This window comes from Pezoporus flaviventris, unplaced genomic scaffold (assembly GCF_033815535.1).
Source record: "Pezoporus flaviventris isolate CSIRO_AGI_PZ_B2104156 unplaced genomic scaffold, CSIRO_AGI_Pfla_v1 ptg000041l, whole genome shotgun sequence".
In the NCBI taxonomy this organism is placed as follows: Eukaryota; Metazoa; Chordata; class Aves; order Psittaciformes; family Psittacidae; genus Pezoporus; species Pezoporus flaviventris.
The window spans coordinates 6,100,417-6,120,586 of record NW_026892589.1 but is presented as its reverse complement, the minus strand read 5'-3'; the positions used below and the strand labels follow the sequence as shown (position 1 = coordinate 6,120,586).

Here is a 20,170-nt window from a genome sequence, read left to right as displayed (position 1 = left end):
GTAAGGTTGAACTGGATGGCCAGCTTCTAGGAAAACTGCTTCAAAGCTATTAAGTTGCCACATGTTTCATGGAAGTGAGTGTCTGGACAGAACATGAAAGCTTTTGCCATAAGAAGTTCCTATTCCTCATAACAAAAATCTGGAAGAGGATGTGTGGTTGCCCATTCTGCTCTGAGTTAGACTCAAATGTGTCTACATTTTCCTTTGTGAATGATTTTTGAGTCTGAATCTGTTCTTGAAAACCTCTAGCAAGGGGATACCCCATCACTCCCTGGCAAACCCAGAGCAGTCACCTAAGCCTTTGCCTTCCTCCATGCACTGCTGCTGCATCAGCTTGGTATGGGAGACAGTTTTAGAGAAACATAAATAAAGAAGCTTGAAAAGAAACAGAAAAAAGAAAATACTTATGAGTAACAATGCCAAATATCAGTTTTGTGTCCTGAGATAACGGCTTCAAAACACAGCAGCTGCCTAAAGAGGCAGGCCCTTTCAAAACTAAAAAGACTATTTGGAGAAACCAGTCCCAGTAGTCCCATAAGCACCGATCAAAACACAGCAGTGCTGGATGTTGCCAATTTGTTGCTGACAATGCTTTGTGTCGCTACCCTCATTTAGGCACTCAAGATGGAAAACACACTCCTAATACCTAGTTATATCCAGTAGCCTCCGCTCCTTGTGGCACTTCATTTTTGGTATAAATCTACTCTACATGCCATATCCTTTTGTGAGAGGCAGGGACCCGGGGCTAAATGTATATAAGTATCACTGAGATACATCCTTTAGCCTTGAATCCAAGCGAGGAAGTATTACTCCATTTTGAAGTGCAGTGAGATAAGAGCACACAGCCAAATGGCATCTCCATTAACAGCCCTGCGAAAAGCGTAATGGTGCACAGAGCACAAAGGCACTCGAGCGGCAGCGCAGCAGCCTCCTGCGCGCTTCCAGGGCCGGAGACCGGAGCTCTGCAGCGTGTTTCTGACCTGCACCATGCCTCCCAGCCCCAAACAGCCCGGGGTTCTGCTTGGGAACCCAGCAGAGGGCACTCCTAAACCAGCACCAGAAGATCTGGGCGCCTGGGGAGAATTCGCGTTGGGATCTTGTTCCAGAGGTTTGTGGCTGGAAGCCTGGCCGGTTTGCTTCCGCTCATGCAGGGGCATTCAGCGGGAGAGGAAATCCTGACACAAAATGAGCTTTCTGGGAAAAAAGCAGAGACATTCACGGGCACGTTGCTCCCCTGATGTGTGGTTGGTTTGCCAGGGGAAAAAGTGATAGTTTTCCATGTCCTCCAGCTCATGGCTGTGGCTGCAACTGCAGTATTTCCGCCCCGTTTGCTGGCAGTGCTTAAGAGCTAGGGATTGTATTTCAATATTTATTAAAAAGAAAGACTATAGGGAAGGATAAAAAAGATCTTGGTTTAATGGGAAGGAAGAAGGAGAATGAGGAATCTGCAGTCTGTGCTTTCCTTTACATTTCTGTGCAAACTGGTCACTTACTGGTTGATACTCACCTCTCTCAGCCGTCTGGCCTGATGAGCCCGTGTTGCCTTTCAACCATACTGCAGCGCAAAGGAGGTTTAAAACTCCATCAGCACTCACAGAAAGCATTCAGCAGTGCTTCTTAGTCACCTCTGCCTGGACTGCCCTGTTGCTCATCAGTAACTTATGCCCCTAAATAATTAGAACTACCATGGAGATTTAGTTCTGGCTTTCCCATTTCAGAGCTTTCGTCTGCTTTCAACATGGCATTGTATTTACTGAATACTCTGTCCCTGGACCTTCCACCTTTCCAGGAAAGTTACTTTAGCATTTTGCCAAACATGCTGGGGTAAGGCAGAGGCTGGACAGAGAGGCAGTCAGGCATTGCACCTTCTTCCCAGCACCCATGGCTCCGAAGTGTGCCAGCTTACCATAATCTTTCTGCCTCTTGCCAATGAGTAACTGCCTCTCCATAGGCAAAGATCACAATAAAGATGTAAGAAAGATTTTGTTAAACATTTTGGGAAATAGGATGCCATTTAGAAATGAATCCCAAAGGTTCAGGGAGGGTTGGAACTGGCAGAAGGGAAAGTGGTTGGGAGACACACACTTCTGAGCCTAGCCCAAGAAACATGGGGGCCTGGCTCCCTGTGTAGGCCTGTGCTGTGGGATGGAGATGCACACACAGTCTCTATTCCACCTTGATTTTATGTCTGCAAGAAGAGATGAAAAACTTCCCCTTGCCCACAGGAAAGAAGTGACAGGTATGAAACAAACCCCAGCTGACTTTGGGGGAATAAAGGCATTAAAAATCAACCCTGCATTTGCTCCTTTGGATTCAGCTCCAGTTAAAATCACCTCTTTCTACTGATAGGTCTGCTTCTTGTTTAAGTGACAGCAATGCCTATTGTGCTGGTAGCTCAGATCATGGCTCAGCCTTGCTACACAAAGGCTTGTCCATCTACTGCTGGGTGTTTATGTTCTCAAGTTTTGAATTCTTGCAGGTGACTCAAGGAAATAAATCTGATTTAGGGACTTTTAAGAAAAATTATTACTTGTAAGAGACACAGACGGATTGCAAACAAAGGGCTGGTTTCTGCTCCTGGTGAAGGCATGAAGTTGAGGCAGCAGAGTTCATTCCTGACTGCTTTAGGTTTTCAGGGACAAGGAATGAAGTAAGAGCCAGCTGTAAGGGCAGAAGCAAGCACTGACTTGCTATCAGACCCTCATGATTACCTCTGAGGGGAGAAATGCAGCTTGTAAAAAAAATTATAAGAGGATAACTGCACCTTCTTCTTCATGAAAATGAGCAAATTCCAGAGTGTTTCTTTTCCTGCCTGCTATGCCATTTGCTTCACCTTCATTTCACGTGCTGTCTCACACAATAGCCTCCAGGGATTCTCAGGGAAAAAAATTTAGCTGCCTCACCTTCTGTGCCCAACTCCTGCCTTCCTGCAAGAAAATTATCTGCTGCTTTCCTAACAAACCAGCATCAGTTCTCACTGTAGTTAAGGTTATGTCAACACTTCTATTATAAACTGCTCTTGTCAGGAATTTACAAGTCGGCTGTAAAAATTCCCTTTGCACTTAATTCTGGCATAGGCGAAAAAGCCCCAGGAGCACATTCAAGAAAATCAACATTTACGTATTGGATTTAACACTTTCCAAGAAATGAAAATTTCAATGCTAATGCAGGCACTATCATCAAACCAATGGCTCCAGTGAGTGTGTGAATCCTCTACTGGAACAAGTCACCTTGGAGTGCCCTGCACTCCAGTGTTGCAAATAAGGAAACAACACTTGAGTGCTACCATAGGAATAAGAACAGAAGTCCCCGGAAAAATCCTTATCTATTTATCCTGCAGTGATTAAAATGCAAGCCATCCTGTTTACTGAGGGATACATCCTGTCCCTCATAGCAAGAAGCTCTGTTTCATGTACAAAGGTTTTGCAGGAGCTGAGGAAAGATTACTTGTATCTATCTAAAATATTTATCTCACCTTCATCCTCATCAGAGCCCCTTGTAATCACCAGCACATTTAGCTTTTCTGGTGCATTACTGCCATTTATTTTCATTTCAGAAAGAGAACAGTGATAACGGAGAGAGGTCAAATGATTTGCCCAAGGTTGCAGAGGACAAGCCTCTACTCTGGAAAAGGCACTAACACCCATGCCTGGGATCCACCCTGGCAGGTCCTCCATCCTCTCGTGGCTTGCTAAGGAGTAACAGCAATTTATCGTCCTTAATACAGCTCTGAGCCTGCAGTTTCTTCTGTCTTCCCCAGGTTACTACTTGGCGGGATTTAATAGTTACTAGCTTCATCCTCCCCCTCTACTTCCAATCCTGCGTTTTTTTGGTTTAAGAGGAGCCTGGAAAGCTCTGAATTTGTCTCTGGGGAAGACAAGAGAGCCCAGGTATGAGCTCCCCAAATCCTTTGCGTATCAGAAATGTTGCTGCTTACAGGTTGAAACAGAGGCCAGGATTTGCTCTATACACAGAGAGGTGTGCTTTTACATTTTGTCTAGTCCCATATGGAAACTGAGGAGTACAGGGCACTAAGGTAAGCTCTGTATGTCTTGAGGGAAAAAAAAGGGGAAGGACAGACGGAGGAAAAATAAGATACAGAATTAGCAAAAGTGTTGTTGAGACAGTCTTTAGTTAATTTTCAAATGCTACAGGAAATCAACTGAAAGAAATTACAATAATTCAGGCAGACCTGGTGCAGCTTCAGTAAGACCACATTTTAAAAAGTATGATTCCAGCTCTCTAAACTCTTCCACATATTTAATGCATGCAAATATCTACAGCCATGCGTATGCCTCTGCAAAGTTATGCTCATGTTTGCAGTGTTGCAAGCCACATTTTAAACAAAGACTTAGATCTCTATCTTCTACCTTCATTTAATTGCACTAGTACATGCACAAGGAATGCTGGTGACAGCTGAGGAGGACAAGTAGTAACCCTGTGACAATCCAGGTCCAGTTTTGAGCAAAGGACAGTGTAAGTCTGCAAAGAAAAGTGCTGAATTCCGAGTAACAGAATCAGGCCCGAGAAGCGCAAAAGGAATTTACAAAGCAAGATTTTCTGTAATATGGTCCACTGGCTTTTGATAATAAAAACCACATTGTAAATGGCCAAGAAATTAATCTTTAAAAGGCAGCTGTAGCCCATGTGTATTAACTATGTATTTCAAAGACGTTTCCTCTGGATTTTTGTTACCTTCTTTAATACATGTTTCCAGCCAGCAGAGATGTTATGCTCTGTGGGCGAAATACAATATGCATTTTGAAAACATTTATAAATATGTATACACCCTATGGATTCACACGGCACTGTAGGAGCTGTGCTCTGGTCTGCCTTGAAATAAAGGCAGTCTTTAAAAAATAATTACAAATATAGTAAGGTGTACGTTGAACACAATGCATGGGGATTTAGCCACATCAATTTCATTAGCGCTAATGAGAGATGTGCAGCTAAAGCCCAGCATATCAAGACATCATGCATAAGGAGAAGCCTGTCTAATGATGTGTTTACTTATTAAACCAGAACAGCTCTGAAGGGCATGCATGTTTATCTATTTTTATTTATTCCTTTTCAAAAGAAATTAAATGCCCACATGCACGCACACACACACACAAGCATCTCTATTGTGTAGAACACAGAATGTCTACATTTTTATACATTAATATAGAAAAAATCAATTAAAATTATACTTCTTTTTTTTTTTTTTTTTTTTGCAATAGGCAAGATAAAAATATCCCTTGAGGTTGCAAACCAGAAACATGCAAATAATTTGACGATGTGGAATAGCATTTTTGTGCTAGAATAAACAGGTGTGATCATAAAGGCATCAGTGGTATGTTTTAGTAGAGCTGAGATTGTGACATGCAGCATGACTCAAAGCTGGGAAATTTTCAGCTCACCTACCTCGTTTCCTCAGCTCTCACTTTCGTCTTTATAAAACTTCCTTCCTCTTCTCACCAGTGGGGCATGTAGAGGGCACACAGTCTGAGTTAAGGGAAAGCCTTAGTTCTAGTGCATGTATGTGCGTCAGAAACTAGGTATTTTTCATCAGTTTTGTTAATTTCCAGACATGCAAGGATGCAGTTTCTGCAATTGTTTATTTTCTTCTCTAGATTACAAGTAGCTTCCTTTTCTGAATAGCTATAACATGCATTTGCTGCCAAGTTCAGGGTCCGAAGATGTTGCTCCAATGCATCATTTGAACACTTCGATGCCATCTACTAGATCATTGTGTTAGGGGCCAAGTTAGGGCCAGCAGGGTAAAGGCAATTTATAACCCACATAGTGACATCAATCTAACCTAGCAACCTCCCTAGCAACACTGCCAAAGCATCACAATGTGGCCCCTATAGCTTAGATGATATGAAGATAGTAGCATTGTTAGGGTGGGAGGTTGCCACTTTGGCCTAGCAACAAATAACAGCCTGACCTTGGGATCTATTGAAAGCTGAGAAGCCAAGCAGAACAGAGGGAGAACCACCAAATGAAACCCCATGGGTTCCTGCCTGTTTCTTTTATGTAACCTAAACAAATTCTTCGGAGAAAAATATGGCAATGCTTACAGACATGCTGCATTCATGTATATTCAGCATTGCTTTAGCTGGTTAAACTGGTACATCTTTTATGTTGTGGTTTGGAAATCATAAAACCCAGGTGCAGAAAAAAGGATGAGTACAGAAATCACTACAGCCAGCTCAGAGTGGTGATAAACACATTGCATGTTGCTGTTGAAGTGCACTGATATGTAAGGGCTCACACATCAGGACACGCCGGGTAATCCAGGAGCCCCAGACACACTGGGGTTTGGACTCACCCAAGAAATCTAGCTGTAGCCATCTTATATGCAGCATTTTGACACTGAAAATAACAAAATGGATATAAATCACATTCCCCCCTCCGTTCTCTTTCTTCTCGTTACCTCATTCAAATGAGCCCCCTATACATGCCATTGTGCCAGTTCTCCACATGCAGCTGCCGAAGCAAGGTAACATTTTTCATTCCCATATAGGCATCAACTGTAGGACATCCTCTTAAAGACATTCTGGAGCTATAAGGAGTTGCACCTGACCTGCTTGATGTTTCCAGTTTCTAACAATGATCCCATACTCCTGGTGTTTGTAACTGAATACCATTTACAGCATCTTGACAGTTGCTATGATTCAAAAGTGATTCAAAGACAATTGAAGGAAACAAATGGGAAGTACGAAAAAAGCAAGCGATGCATTTGTTTCTGTACAGGTAGCCCTGAATCAGTGGGTGGTGGTGGAGGTTACCTGATGCTGAGCTTCCAGGCACCATTCAGTCTTAAGAACATATATAACAGTATTAGCCCAGCAGTTCCTATGGAAATCACAGCCTTTGTAATCTCAAAGCTATTCTGTACAGTGACCACTTTTAAGCCCAACCAGAGGGGATAATTCACCTCCCCCTCCCCATTTGCCGGTTTAAGCTACCAGCTGGCCAGTGTGGAGAAGCTCAAATTGCAGCTGCCTTCACCCTCTTCAGCATTCAAGATAAACAGATGACTTCGGTCTGCAGCAACTACATATTGAATATATACTTTCAAAAATGTAATTTCGTTTGTTACATGAAACATATCTGCATGTGTGTGTGGTTCTGCATGTGGGTGTGTTTACACACACGTTTATGTGTGATTACATATACTGAAAAGGGGATTTTGTTAGCTTTTTAATGCCATCCATTTTGTGCCTTGTTTCCCCCTTGTCTAACACTTGGTATCACTTTCAGTTTATAACTTCTCTTGAGAGAGTAGCCACAAGCCACAAATAGTCAATTGTCTGCTTACAGCAGACTTCAACAAAGGGACTGATAGAGCTGAACTGGAAATGGCACGTCTATACTGCAGTCACTGCTACAGCAACCACAACTGCAGTTTTGGTTAACACAAAGTCAGGGGCAATTTATCTTATAAAACCTTAGCACAAGTTCCATCACAGAATATAGCATTTGTCCATTAGATCCATTTGTATTTTCAGTCAAGACCATGACAAATCCAAAGACATTGTATGAAGTGTGTGAGAGTTTGCGCCTTTGCATGTTTCTTAAATTACAAGCTTTAAATGCGTTGAAGAATAGTGAGGATTGGGAGAAACCTCTCATGTCCCAGAGCCACTTCATCCATTCCATACTTTTCCAAACTGAAACTGGCCAGATGGATTTTTTTAATCCCTTGAATTTCCCATAACAGCCCTTGTTGGAATTATGTGCATTTGAATGGTAAAGCAGAAGGGCACAGTGGTAACCCAAGCAGGATGCCTACCTCCCTGCAACACAGACCTGCTGGGATTCCCACAGATGTGAAGAAAAATGAAATTTCAGCTTCCCAAATCTTTCTCCATGTATTTCCCATTAAGCTCCTTTGTAACAGTGATAATCTTTCTCTAACCCTAATGTTGGCCACAGCTTTCTCCCCGGGGAACTGCTCCACATCAGTAAGTGAGCCCTCTCTCCCCCTTTTCCATCTCATTTCCTTCCCCCTTTGAACCATACTTCCTGAAGGAGGGAAGGGAATGGAAGTTACTCCTCCATGCAGGGCTGCCAGAGAATGGTCAATACTGGCTGCATGTCTTTCCCTTGGCACCATGTTCTGCCAATCTGTGGAACATAAGGTGCGAAACACACTTGCAAAAAAATACCCAAGCAGCAGCTCATTTCCTCCTCCCTCCTCGTCCCTCTGCACCTCTGAAACTCCAGCCTGAGCTCTCACCAGTCCCAGCCACAGTCTTCAGAAGCACCAGCTCTGACTGTCCTCTGCCCTTCCAACCCAAATCCAGCCCAGAGCAAGAGCCTGGTGTAATGAGTAACCCAGGGCAGATCCAACAGCACCCAACGCCAGGAAATCTACTTGATTTCTCTGCTTACAAACTTCAGTGTAGTTCATTGTTTCCCCAGTTCTTAAGCTGAGTAACTGGGGCAAATACCAGAGTCAGGCTCAGTTACTTAGAGGAGACAGAACACTCTTCCACAAATAGTTCAAGAACCAGGCAATACTGTTAGATGGTAGAGGTTAGGGCTGCATTGCATGGATGTCTGTATGTGTGTAAATGTAACATTTTCAATAGCCAAGCTTTTTCTTAAATGAAACCAGAGTTTAAAAATACATACACCTTCTTAAATACTTCAGATTCCTGCCCCTTCCTCTAGGGATCATGCATGACTAACATTGAAACTGGGCCATTACAACCAAAAGAAATGACTGATCCCAATGAGCAGACCCTGATCTGAGCATTGGTGAGCTGGTGAGAGATTACAGTGAACTTGGGATGTTTGGATCTGTTCCACCAGTGAAAGGGAGGATGATGGATGCAGAATCTGGGTAGATGAAGGCAGACTTCATCTATATTCAATGCAAATTTATCTGCCTCTAAATCAGGGTAAACCTCATACATGAGCACTTGGGAAAACACAGGCTCACCCGAACACATTCATTCTTGCACGGAGGGAAAAAGAAGTGGTGCTGCGTTTTGTGAGAGGAATGCAGCTATATATAAGGATCCCCAGTGCCTGCGGTTAATGCCAAGGTCAGCTCCAGCTGACACCGGTGCCCGAGGCTATGGGGGAAGGGATGGCTGTACTCTATAGCGAAGCCACAAGATGTCAGGAGACTGCTGTGCTGCTGCTGCTGCTGCTGCTGCTGTACTGGTGCTGGTGCACTGGGGCTTGACAGGCACTGGGGCTTGGGAGCAGCTTGAAAGCTCCTGCCATCGTTTTTCAGGTCACCTAGCTTCTCCCCTGTTCTATCCCATCTCCCTCCTGTGCCACTTTGTTTCTTGATGAAAAGGTGTGGGCAAGAAAATGAAGAATTCTCTCCCTTTTGATGTCTTTTCCCAAGTCCCTGTTTTACAGCTTGCTAAATCCCCTGCTGTATAGCAACATGCAGCTTTCTCTATTATACCTCACTTAATATGGTTAATTGTGTTTGTGTTCTCCACAGGGTTCTTGGCAGTTACAGCATACTACGAGGTCAGTGATTCACCTCCATGTGTTCAGAAACCTCCTCCCAGTCTCCCCACATAAAGCTGGAAACTAGTCATATGTGAGAAAACAGCAGTTTGCAAGAACACTCACGATAAAAGGGTAAACAAGATCTTACACAGAACCATAGCACTGTTCCCCCTTCCAGACTGCAGCAATCAACATCATTCACTTCTCTGCCCCACTGCAGCCATGGGCATTAGCACCCATATTTCAGAGTCACCTCTGCAGCTGAAATAATGCTCCACATTGTTCCTCACTGTCCTGAAGAAGTGAAGAACTGTGCCTGCTGTCATAAAACCCCCTGCTCCACCACTGACCCAGTGGATAGCAGCTCTGAACAGCCAAAGCTATTTCCACATTTGGGGATCCTCAGGACTCTGAGGAGTAGGCTGAACTGAAGCATGTGCTCTCTCACACATAGTCTCCAGCAGCTCAGCACCAATCTATGCCATCGTGCAACCCATCTGGTGGCTATTTATGGAAGCATTTGAGAATGTCAAAGAATTTTAATATACTTTGAATACCCTTGAAGCCAACCTGGTGGTTTCTCTGGGAACCAGCATGCTGCTGCCTGTGGTTCAGGCCTTGCTTAAGGTTAAACAGCTATCAAAGAATGCCACCAAGAGGTGTATGCTGTATACACTGGATATGATCCTTTCCACAGTGGCCATACACCCACCACTGCGCTGGATGCCTTGTGGCACCCATCTCCACTGCTCCGGATTTGAGGATCTGAACCTGACTCCTTTTTGATCACCACATTAATGAAGAATTAATTTTGACAAAACTGGACAAGTGCAGCAGTGATGGGATTGGAACAAGCTTCAGCATGCAACAATCCACCACCACACACCATCCATCTTTCCTGCCCAGAGAGACTCATGACAGATGGAGCCCCAGGTCATGGACTGAATGAACTCAACAAACATTTGCAGGGATGGTCCACCGACTACGGGAATGATCTCTGTGTGTGTGTGTACATATACACATATATGTATATATATATCACGTACACATATATATATCTCAAAGGACAGGAAAGGTGATGGTGTCACCTTTGATGGTGGAAAGTGTGAGAACTGGCATCACGTGAATGCTATGGAATAAAGGGTAGATCCTGTCCTGGTTTTGGCTGGGACTGAGTTAATTTTTTTCCTTGTAGCTGGTGCAGTGCTGTGTTTTGGCTTCAGTCTGAGAACAGTGCAGGTATCACACTGATGTATTAGTTGTTGCTCAGTAGCACTTACCCTGATGGAATCCTGAGACAAGGACACCAGCTACAGAGCTGCCTGCCTGGACTTTTCTCATCCTTTAGACACTAGGAGCCAGAAGCAGTCCCCATATTTCTGCAGAGCCCCTTTGGAGATGCCTATTGATACAGATGCTGGGACCAGCGGTAGCTGTTTGTGTCATGTTGAGAAAGGATGCATTCAACAGCTTTGCCAACATGCTGGAGAGCTGGAATGTGTCCACATCCAGCAATGTATTTGTCTTCCCTTGCTCCACAAACAAGGAGCCCAGAATCAGTTTTGCTGTTTAAGGCTCTTGTTCCTCTTGTGCTCTTCCTTATTCCAGTGAGCTCACTGATAGCAGTGTCTTTGCTCAAGCACAGCCCACTGAGCCCAGGCAGAGACAGGATGGCACTGACTTCCGAAAAGCTCTGAGCAGTCAGGAGCTGGCAAGTCAGGAGCCAGGTCTGCCCAGAAATAACACACTGAAGGGAGTGGGCAAGCTGAAAACAGGCAAGAAGAGGAGAGGGTATTCATACAGGTTATTTTGTCCTGTAATGTATAAATACAGAGCTCTCAAAGGTCACATCTCAGTGAAAACTGCTCGGAGAGAGGGTCAGAAACCCCATGAAATGACATTTCAGAAGGATACATCCAGGTTAGTCACCAACCTCAGAAAGTGCTTGAAAATCTCGCTAGAAATCCTGCTCCAAGACAAGAAGAACACTGTTTACGGGACTCTCATTGCAAACATCTGGTGGCAAACAGGGCTGCTGCCAAGTTTACCCAATACTCTTTGGATTTCAGTTGCATTAGAAAGCTAAGATCCACTGGGAGAGAAACCAGGGATGCGTCTCTAACTAAAACCTGCGTTCAGTAATATCTTGCTGTCACATACGACACTGAACGTTTGAGTCAGTGAATTTTCACACTGGGTAGAACGATTTAGCACTTCCTTACTTTCTGGGAAGGTTTTTTAGCAAGAGCAGCAGACTGAGGCTGACTGCTGCCACGATGGATCTTTTTCGGAATAGATGTTAAAAGAACCTGTGTTCTGCAAGTCCAACCCTTTCACAGGGAAACAAGGCCAGCAATGTGTGAGGACCGCTGCACCGCGCACTGTGGTTTGGTGCCTCACCTTGGCGCAAAAAAACAAGTTGACAGCAGCACAATTTGTAAACCAATTACTGCTTCTGGAATGGATATTCTCGTGCTGCTAACTGGGCGTCTAACGGAATCAGGTGTTTGACTGCAGCACTGGCCAAACAAGCAATTTCAGTGCTATCCTGAACAGCAAAGAAAATATTCCATTTCTTGCTCTAAATAAGCCACACTGAAGTTTTGATTTAGACCTCAAAGGCTTACATAGAGACCAAAGCAGTATGGTGCTCTCTGATCAGTTTACATTCAAAACAGTAACAATGCCAGACTGAGAAAAAAAAAACAGAAAGACACAGGATTTGCTCTTGCATGGAAAACACAATAAACTGTGGGAGCATTTGCTACTGTGCCTTGTGACCGAACTTCCCCTACCCGTGGATGGTGGATTATCGTCAAAACTATTCGGACACACGCACATGACCTCACAAAAATGCACACTAGCAAAAACAGGCTTTTCTCAAGCCAAAAAGGGAACAAAATTTTTCATAAGAGACCTAAGCCTTGCTCCTGTGCTAGTGATTGGATTAGGTAATGACTAATTAGATGAGGTCATCACTTTCTATGTCATACGTATACAGTATTTATGGAGAATTTGCTCATTCTAATTAACAGAGTAGAAAGAGTTTCTTGACAAACTTCATTTTCCTGAAACTAAGAGCCTTGAATTTGTTCCACTTTTGATCTTTCTTCGGTGGCTATGTTTGCTTTACATTAAAATAACTTCTAACATTCCCATTAAGGATAATCCCTGCAGCAGCCACAGTATGACATTTCTATATTAATCTTTTAAGCATTTTAGAAAAGCAAGGTTTCATGTTTTAATAATCACAGTGTTTTTCTCCGAGGAGTTGTAAAAATTTATGGGGCCTTTCTATCCTATTTGACTTCTACATCTTTAGAGTTTGGTGCTAATGGCCCATTCAGCCTGCTTACTCTTTGACTCCTTTATTTCTTTTTCATCTTCTTACAAAAGAAAAATTGCTTCCGTGCCTTAGGATGCTGCAGATGCTGTTCAAGTGGTAAGTCATTTCAAACCAACTAGCTGAAAAAACACCACAGTTTACCCTCATCTCGGAATCACTTGGGGGTCTCCACTGTAGACATGTGCATACCAACCCTTTTATTCTTAATTAAGGATAAAATATAGCCACCTGTTTAAAGCAGCAAAAGCAGCAAGAACAACACACATACAGGTTATTTTAAACAGGTTGTCAGCTTGTCTTAAAATACTTTTTCTGCTTTATATTTTATCCCTTTCTTGCTTTTTTTTAGCAGAAATAGAAAAGTAACAGGTTAACTATGTTTATTATCATTTTAAGATAGCCATAAAACTGGCTCTCCAGTGCCCTCGGCAGCATTCTTGCCCCATACTACTCACACTTTATCCTATGCAGAGCCAGGAAAGCCATTGCAACTACTAAAAATCCAGCCACACAATCACAGTAACAAACCAAGCAAATTCCTTGCTCTGCCACCGAGACCTCTCCCAGTGCTCACGATTTCACTTCCTGAGAGCCAACAAATCTCATCCCTCTTGGACAAAGTAAATTCCAAAGTGGAGAGAAAACAATATGCCTGCTCTGAGTCAAGACTGCCTCTGTGATTTCTGCTGCTGAAAACCCTGCCGAAGAGGAGATACAGCATCTCAATTAGGCACGTCTCAAAGCATTTGTGGTTACAGAGAACAAAACCAATATTCTCTGTTCAATGCAAGTGGAAGACATTTAGTGGGATCAATTTCTTGTGAGATGCTTCGCTCAAGAAACAGATTGATGTGATTCACACAAGCAGCATTACTGTGAGAAACAGGGTCCTACCCCTAACTGAAGCCACCACAAGTCAAGTCTCACCTGAATGCCCTATAGAGAACCAAGGAGATCAAAAAGTTTTGCAGTATCTTATAAAGCAACAATACACTGTTGATACAGTCTACTGTGGCCCTACAAAGAAACTAGGACAGAGAGGATAAAGAACTGAGCAGTCAGCAACACTTTAGAATAATTTTGATAATGAAGGAGACAGGAGTTTCAGGGGCTGGGAACACTGCAGTAAGTATAGAGGAGTGGGAAACTGTAGTTTCTATTGCATATTCAGGACTGTAATCAAAGAGATACGTGCCAAGAAGATCTGCAGCATCCAGAAATTGTCAGAGTTGTCTTGCCACAGCTTCTTCAGTGATCTTATCCTAAGACAAGTGTTTCATAACAGATTGAATGATACCTAGAATGAATGTTTAAGGATAGACAAGGAAGTAGAAACCTTTTTTTTTGCACCATAAGACTTCATGCCCTACTTAAAAATAGAGGGCATGGTGGCAATTCGGGCACCACCGCCAGAGTCAGCACTGTCTCAATGCCCCCAGCAGCCAGCATGGAGATGGGGCTTCCCTCACTATAGCCTCTGTGATTTACTGCATGCATATAAAGCCCGAGAGCCTCCTGTATGATTTATAGAGGCGTGGGTTGTTCATCTGAGCAGAGGAGTGGGATGCAGAAATGCTTGTGCTCTAACCAGTTTCTGACATGGGCTCCTGCGGCCCAAGGCACATCATGTTGTTTCTCAGCCTCTGGGCAAGTTCTTAATTCTTACAGCAAATCCTGAGCCTTTTTTGATGTGCTGTTAAAGGTTCCAGAAGAATGGCAAGAGCTTGCAGAAGTGCCTTGCTGTTCCACTTCAGTCCCCCTCCATCTGTGTATCCAGGTCTCCTTTCATTCAACCCCTAACAGCAAGTACTACTGAACTGTCTGATATGCAAGACAGGGCAATGATTTCCTTCAGGAGCCATCCTTTGTCTCTTGCCTCTAGGAGAGCAAATGCAGCCTATCTGCTGTGCTGGATGAAAGGGCAGGACTGTCATTTGTCTGTTTCACAATCACATACTTCTGGGCCCTCAGCACTCCAGAATTTTCCTTTGGGCTTCCTGAGCACTTGGAAGAAAGATTTGCCCCTTTGTTCTTCTGTTTGTACAATTATGAGTGTAAAAATTCATTGTTCTGTGGTGTCTTTGGCATTCCCAGTAATGGTATCCAGAGTTCCCTGTCCCTGCACCATCCTGTCACTCATCACCAGTTAGAGCAGGCTAAAAGCTGCCTTAAATGACACGTAAATGGCCCAGGGGCAATAGCAGAGCACTAGGAATTACGTATTTATCTGGGTTTCTAGTATGTCCCTTTTTACATGCATTGTCCTTAAGATAAGTGTGAGTCAGAGATTTTGTGCCTCCAGAGAAACAGAAGGAAGAAAACAATGCAAGTGCTAAAGAGGAAGGAGAAGCAGAGGGTCTGTATTCCCATGCACAGCCCCTAAACTGGTACTGCCTCCAGAAATCTGCAAGAAGGCAGCACTCAGCCCTCAGTGCTGATACAGAGAACAATGGAACTAAATCACCCCAAACATTCATAACCAATCTTGTATCTGCTCCTGAATGCCCCCCCTCCAATCTCTTGTTCTTTGTCCTCTGAACTATAGTCACCTTGCATTACGCGGTATGAAATGACTAGTCAGGCTTCCCATTGTCATTGGTGTTAATCACAGGAGATGAATATGAACTGAACAATGGTGTTTATAACCTTGGTTAACAATACCGGGCACTGGGCTGGAGTCTCCTCACCCTTTCACCCGCACCAATCCAGTGGCTCCAGTGTAGCTATTTCAGGTTTGCAGCAGCACTGGGGAAGTCAGATTCCAACAAAAAGGCACTTTTAGGATGGAAAAATCCAACAACACTTTTGAAAAATAAAAAGAATGAAAGCACCAGAAGCCGGTGAATTTCTCTGCTTTGCAGCTCAGGTGCACATAAAAGCCACTTTCCATGAAACCAGCATAGTGTATGCGAGAGTAAGGGAGTCTGACCTCTGAAGCAGATCTCCTGCCAGCATAAAGCAAAGCATGGTTCACAGCCATATATTTTAACTAGCATTTGAGAAATCACAGTAAATACAGTCCATGTTGGTACCAAATGAAAACAATGTCTCTCTGGTGGCAGAGAAACTTTTATCTTGGGTCACCAGTGTCCTGCTGGCACTGGGATGTATTTATTTTTTAGCATTCAGTGACCTTTGATACCAGTAACTACAGAGGGCTGCCAAACTGCCCATGGGTTCTTCCATGCCAGTCTTTATCTGCTTTGTACACTGGGCAGTTTGAAAATGAACTCTGCTTGTTTGTGAAGAGGTAGATAGGATCGGTAACAAACCCAACAGGGACTGTGCCCCGAGTGTGTCAGTGTGTGAGCATGTTACGGATGTGCCTGTGTGCGTGACACTGATTCTGAGGCTGCTGATACTCAGTTAATACACACCCGTGTATGTGTGCATGTAATCAAGGGAACTGTAGTTTCTTTCTCTTATACAATATAAAAGTGGGATTTGCATGGCCATTGGCTTCAAAGGGCAGTCTTCAGCTGGGCTACAACATAGTAATAGTCTGGTGCCCACTTTGTATGGAAATGAGGCTTTTTGTTATACTTGTGATTATGTTCTCTACCACATTCATTAAAACCGCTGCTGTGACCTGACCAAACCTGGAGTGCTGCCTGGGTTGTACTTTACCCTGGGCAGTGCCAACTTTGGGGAGTTTGCATAGCCCAGATGCTCTACGACAGTTCAGTTAGTTCAGCCAAGTTCCCATCTGGAGAGGCACACGTGGCCTGAGGTAGCTGTCCTAGCAATGACAGCACGTGGCTCCTGTTCCCCTAGATGTAACTCACTGAGAAAATGTCAAGTTAGGGAAGGAGGAAATGGTGGCTTTTAGCTAGACCTCCACCAACTATATCAACCTAAATTACCTGTGCCTTCTGCTTAAGTGCCACTGCTTGAGAAGCAACTTCATTATGTGCGGTTAACACGTAAGCTTAAAAGCATTCAGCTAAAACCAATCCTTCTGCTGTCCCCTGGTCACCAACTGGCAACAAAGCTCCACATTGACACCAATCTGGCAACCTGTAGAGTTTGCCCTCTGTTACATTTTGCTTCTATAAGCAAAGCTATTATTGGAACTGCTTACTTGACCATATTGTATGCTTTACCTCCATCTGACAATAATTCATTCTTCCAGCTTGCAACATTAATTACTTATGCATACTATACACACTGCCACTCAAAGTACATGCACATAAACAAAAAGATTTTATGCACAGTTGAGTTTCATGCTTTTTTTCCTGTTATTTGTATCTAATGTGAGGACAAGAAGAGATTTTTAGGTTACCTGTAACCTGTAAACCAACACCAGAAACACTCAGAAATGTAGCATATTAACAAACACTGGCTGGCTCTGTAGGTTATTATAGATAATACAAAGTATAGCTCAGTATGTCTGCACTACCCAGTAAGAAGCAGAATCAAAACTTCACTTAAACACGGATGTATGGTTGGATATGTGTGTACATACACACACATTATATACTTACATGTAACCCCCCAAAAATAAAAACAGGACAAAAAAAAGCTGGCCAAAATACACATATGCTTTTGGTGATTAACACTATCCTATCTATCTGTAACACTATAGACATAAGACTGGAAGAGATCCTAGCACTCGGGAATTCCCAGCCTCTACCAGCAACATATCTCACAGCCATGGATCAGCACTTGTCTGTAAAGCAGTTGTGGCTTTCAGCTCTGTTGTTGCTGGGAACCTAGTGTCTTCTATGATCACATTGGGCATCCTGATAGACTAATACCTGTCCTAATACCTGTGATGAGATCCCACACAACAACAGACATGACAGTCCAGCAGCACCTTGTGTCATGCCAGCAGGGCTTTCCTACTGCTGCTGGAAGAACCTTGTCTAGGATTGTATTTGTCATTTCTATGTACTGATGGTTCACAGTCATCCACAAACAAACCAATGCATGCATTTTTTTCTATTTTTTTTACTGTAGTCAGTTTTTTCCTTCAAGAGAATCTAATTTTATTCATCCTGCATAGAGCTCTGTATAGATAATAGAGACACATCCACAGAACAGTTCCTCTTAACCTAAATCAAGAATGTAGAAGAGGCAGGACAGACCTCCAAGGAGCCCTGATGATCAGCTTGAGGAAGCAGCCTGATTTCTGATGGTTAATGGTGAAGTGCATTCCAAATGTATGTTTGGTTTTGCAGGGAATTGCATCCCACTGCCATTGCTCATTGCTTTCACCGTGTTCCAGCTCACCAGCCGTGATGCTCTGACCCTGTTAATAACAGTGCCTCTTGACTGTTTCATCAGAACATTTCTTTAGCATACTCCAGCTTAAATGACAATAGATCATTATAGTGAACATTAAACAAGTTTAGTCTTGAATCACCGGTAATCTGTCTATCCCAATAGTAATCTATTGGCACCTCTCCTTCAGACACTTCCTTATGCCTTTTACTGCTCTTTTACTAATCCCCATCTTTTCCATCTTAATTAATAACTTCCCATGTGGCATCACATCAAATGCTTGACTAAAATCCATACAGATTAGATCTACCACATTCCCCTTGCTTAGAAAATCAGTTATCTACGCAAAGAAATAGTTCAGGAAACTCAGCAAAATCAGCACTGCGGTTGTATCCTGTTTATCTTCTCTTTTGTGGCTTCTTTTTTTTTCTGGTCCATTATATTTTCTTTCACCACTCTTCTGAAAGCCTCAAATGGTCTTAAAATTAGATAATTTTCAAATATTTTTTAAAATAAAGTATTTAATCAACTATTTTTAAATCATGCAAGAACAACTTTTGGGTCAAATATGTAATTCATATCCTTGCTATCAATCTGGTACTTGTTCCTTTGGAATTCTGGGACGGAAATGATCTGGTTTCTCTAGCTTGAAAATTATGAGCTCTTTTAGATTTGCTTTCACCTTTATTGTGATCATTTTGATTTTCATCCCCTCATTCCAACTAATTATGCTGGGTTTGCTCCATTCTTCCTCTTAAAAGCCTTGGAAAAACCTTCATTTGGATTCTTTTTCATTTAGGTTCTTGTCTCATTCCCTGTTTATTTACGTAGCTGAAGAAATGCTTCCTTTTTGTTTTAATTTTCTTCTGACATCTATTTCAGAGTTATTTTCAGCAATTCTCACTTTATTCTTAACACACAGGTAGTGGGTTTGTTCATCAGTTGCTTTCCTTATTTTCTGCTGCTCTCCCATCGTCCAGTGAAATGATGCCATTGCACAGACTATATTAACTAACAGGGTAGACATGGTTAAATACAGATGTTTTGTAGATAGGTACAGAGTGAACATATTTGCAATGAAATTCACAGGCCAACAGAAATCAAAGATCCTGTTATAATGGAAGCAATGTTTTTATCTGATTAGAGTCGAAAACCCCTTGCATCAGCCCTGCCTATGCCAGAATGCCGAGCAAAATGCTTTGGCTTGCAGCAATAAAAATATTGTATGCTTCTTCTCTTCCAAAGGAATTAAAACTTTCAACTACTAAGAATAAACCAGAAGCAGAATTGTACAAAATAGTGCCTAATTTTTCAAACTGTTGCCTTCTGTTTATTTATTTTTAATTGGGTTTCTAATGCCTGATTTTGAGCAGGAGCCTTACACTGCAAACCAGAGCAGAGGTGAGCCAATCTGTGGCCAGCCACAGCATAAAACTAGCTCTGAACTGGAAACCTTTGTGCCTATTTTTGATGCTAAGGATTCTGATTACACTTACAGTTTCTGATTTCCCTTGATCACATCTTAGTTCCTTAAAGATTACATTTTCCTCTTCAGCTATGGAAAAATCGTATGTGGAATTTGTGCACTATCAAGTTTTGAATTAGTACAAATAGGAGAGATATGAGAAATTCCGGTATCATTATACAAAGGTAAAAGGGAATGTTCTTCGTGTCCACCCACCAACTGCAGTCAAAGGACCATACACAGCAGTGGGGGAACCAACTAATCCAGCTAATTATAAAGAAGCTTTACTGCAGAGGGTATATTCATACAGAGAACATTTGCAGCTAAGAGAGAAAAGATTTTCAAAACCCATCTTAGCATAAAATTGGAGTGTCCTCCATGGACACTTCGAATCAGTTGGAAAAAGACCTTCCAGATGACACATATGTCTGACTGTAGAAAGATAGTTCTATTGAGGGACAATAAAGTAACTTCTTAATTTCACAAGCCATCACCAACTGTTTGTAACCCTTCAATCACCGTTTTCCTGGGTTGATGTGATGACTCAGAGGATGCCTGTCTCAGATCCAGCCTGATGTTCTGGTCCTCTGCATTTCTAGTAGCACTGTCAGGATTGCCTCATTGGAGAGCGATGACTGCAAACCTCTGCTAAGAAAGTATTTTTAGGGCTA

General features: G+C 42.8%; 1 long non-coding RNA gene across 3 annotated transcripts in view; it reads right to left on the bottom strand.

Moving 5' to 3' along the window:
• The window catches only part of LOC133275580 (uncharacterized), a 218,879-nt gene that overhangs the window by 22,763 nt on the left and 175,946 nt on the right, over window positions 1-20,170 (bottom strand). Inside the window, exon 6 of one of the 3 annotated variants that reach the window (XR_009745600.1) lies at window positions 5,404-5,484. The exons of the other annotated variants lie outside the window; for them this stretch is intronic. This is a non-coding gene — a long non-coding RNA (uncharacterized LOC133275580). The remainder of the gene's footprint in view (window positions 1-5,403; window positions 5,485-20,170) is intronic. 3 annotated transcript variants of the gene reach the window in all.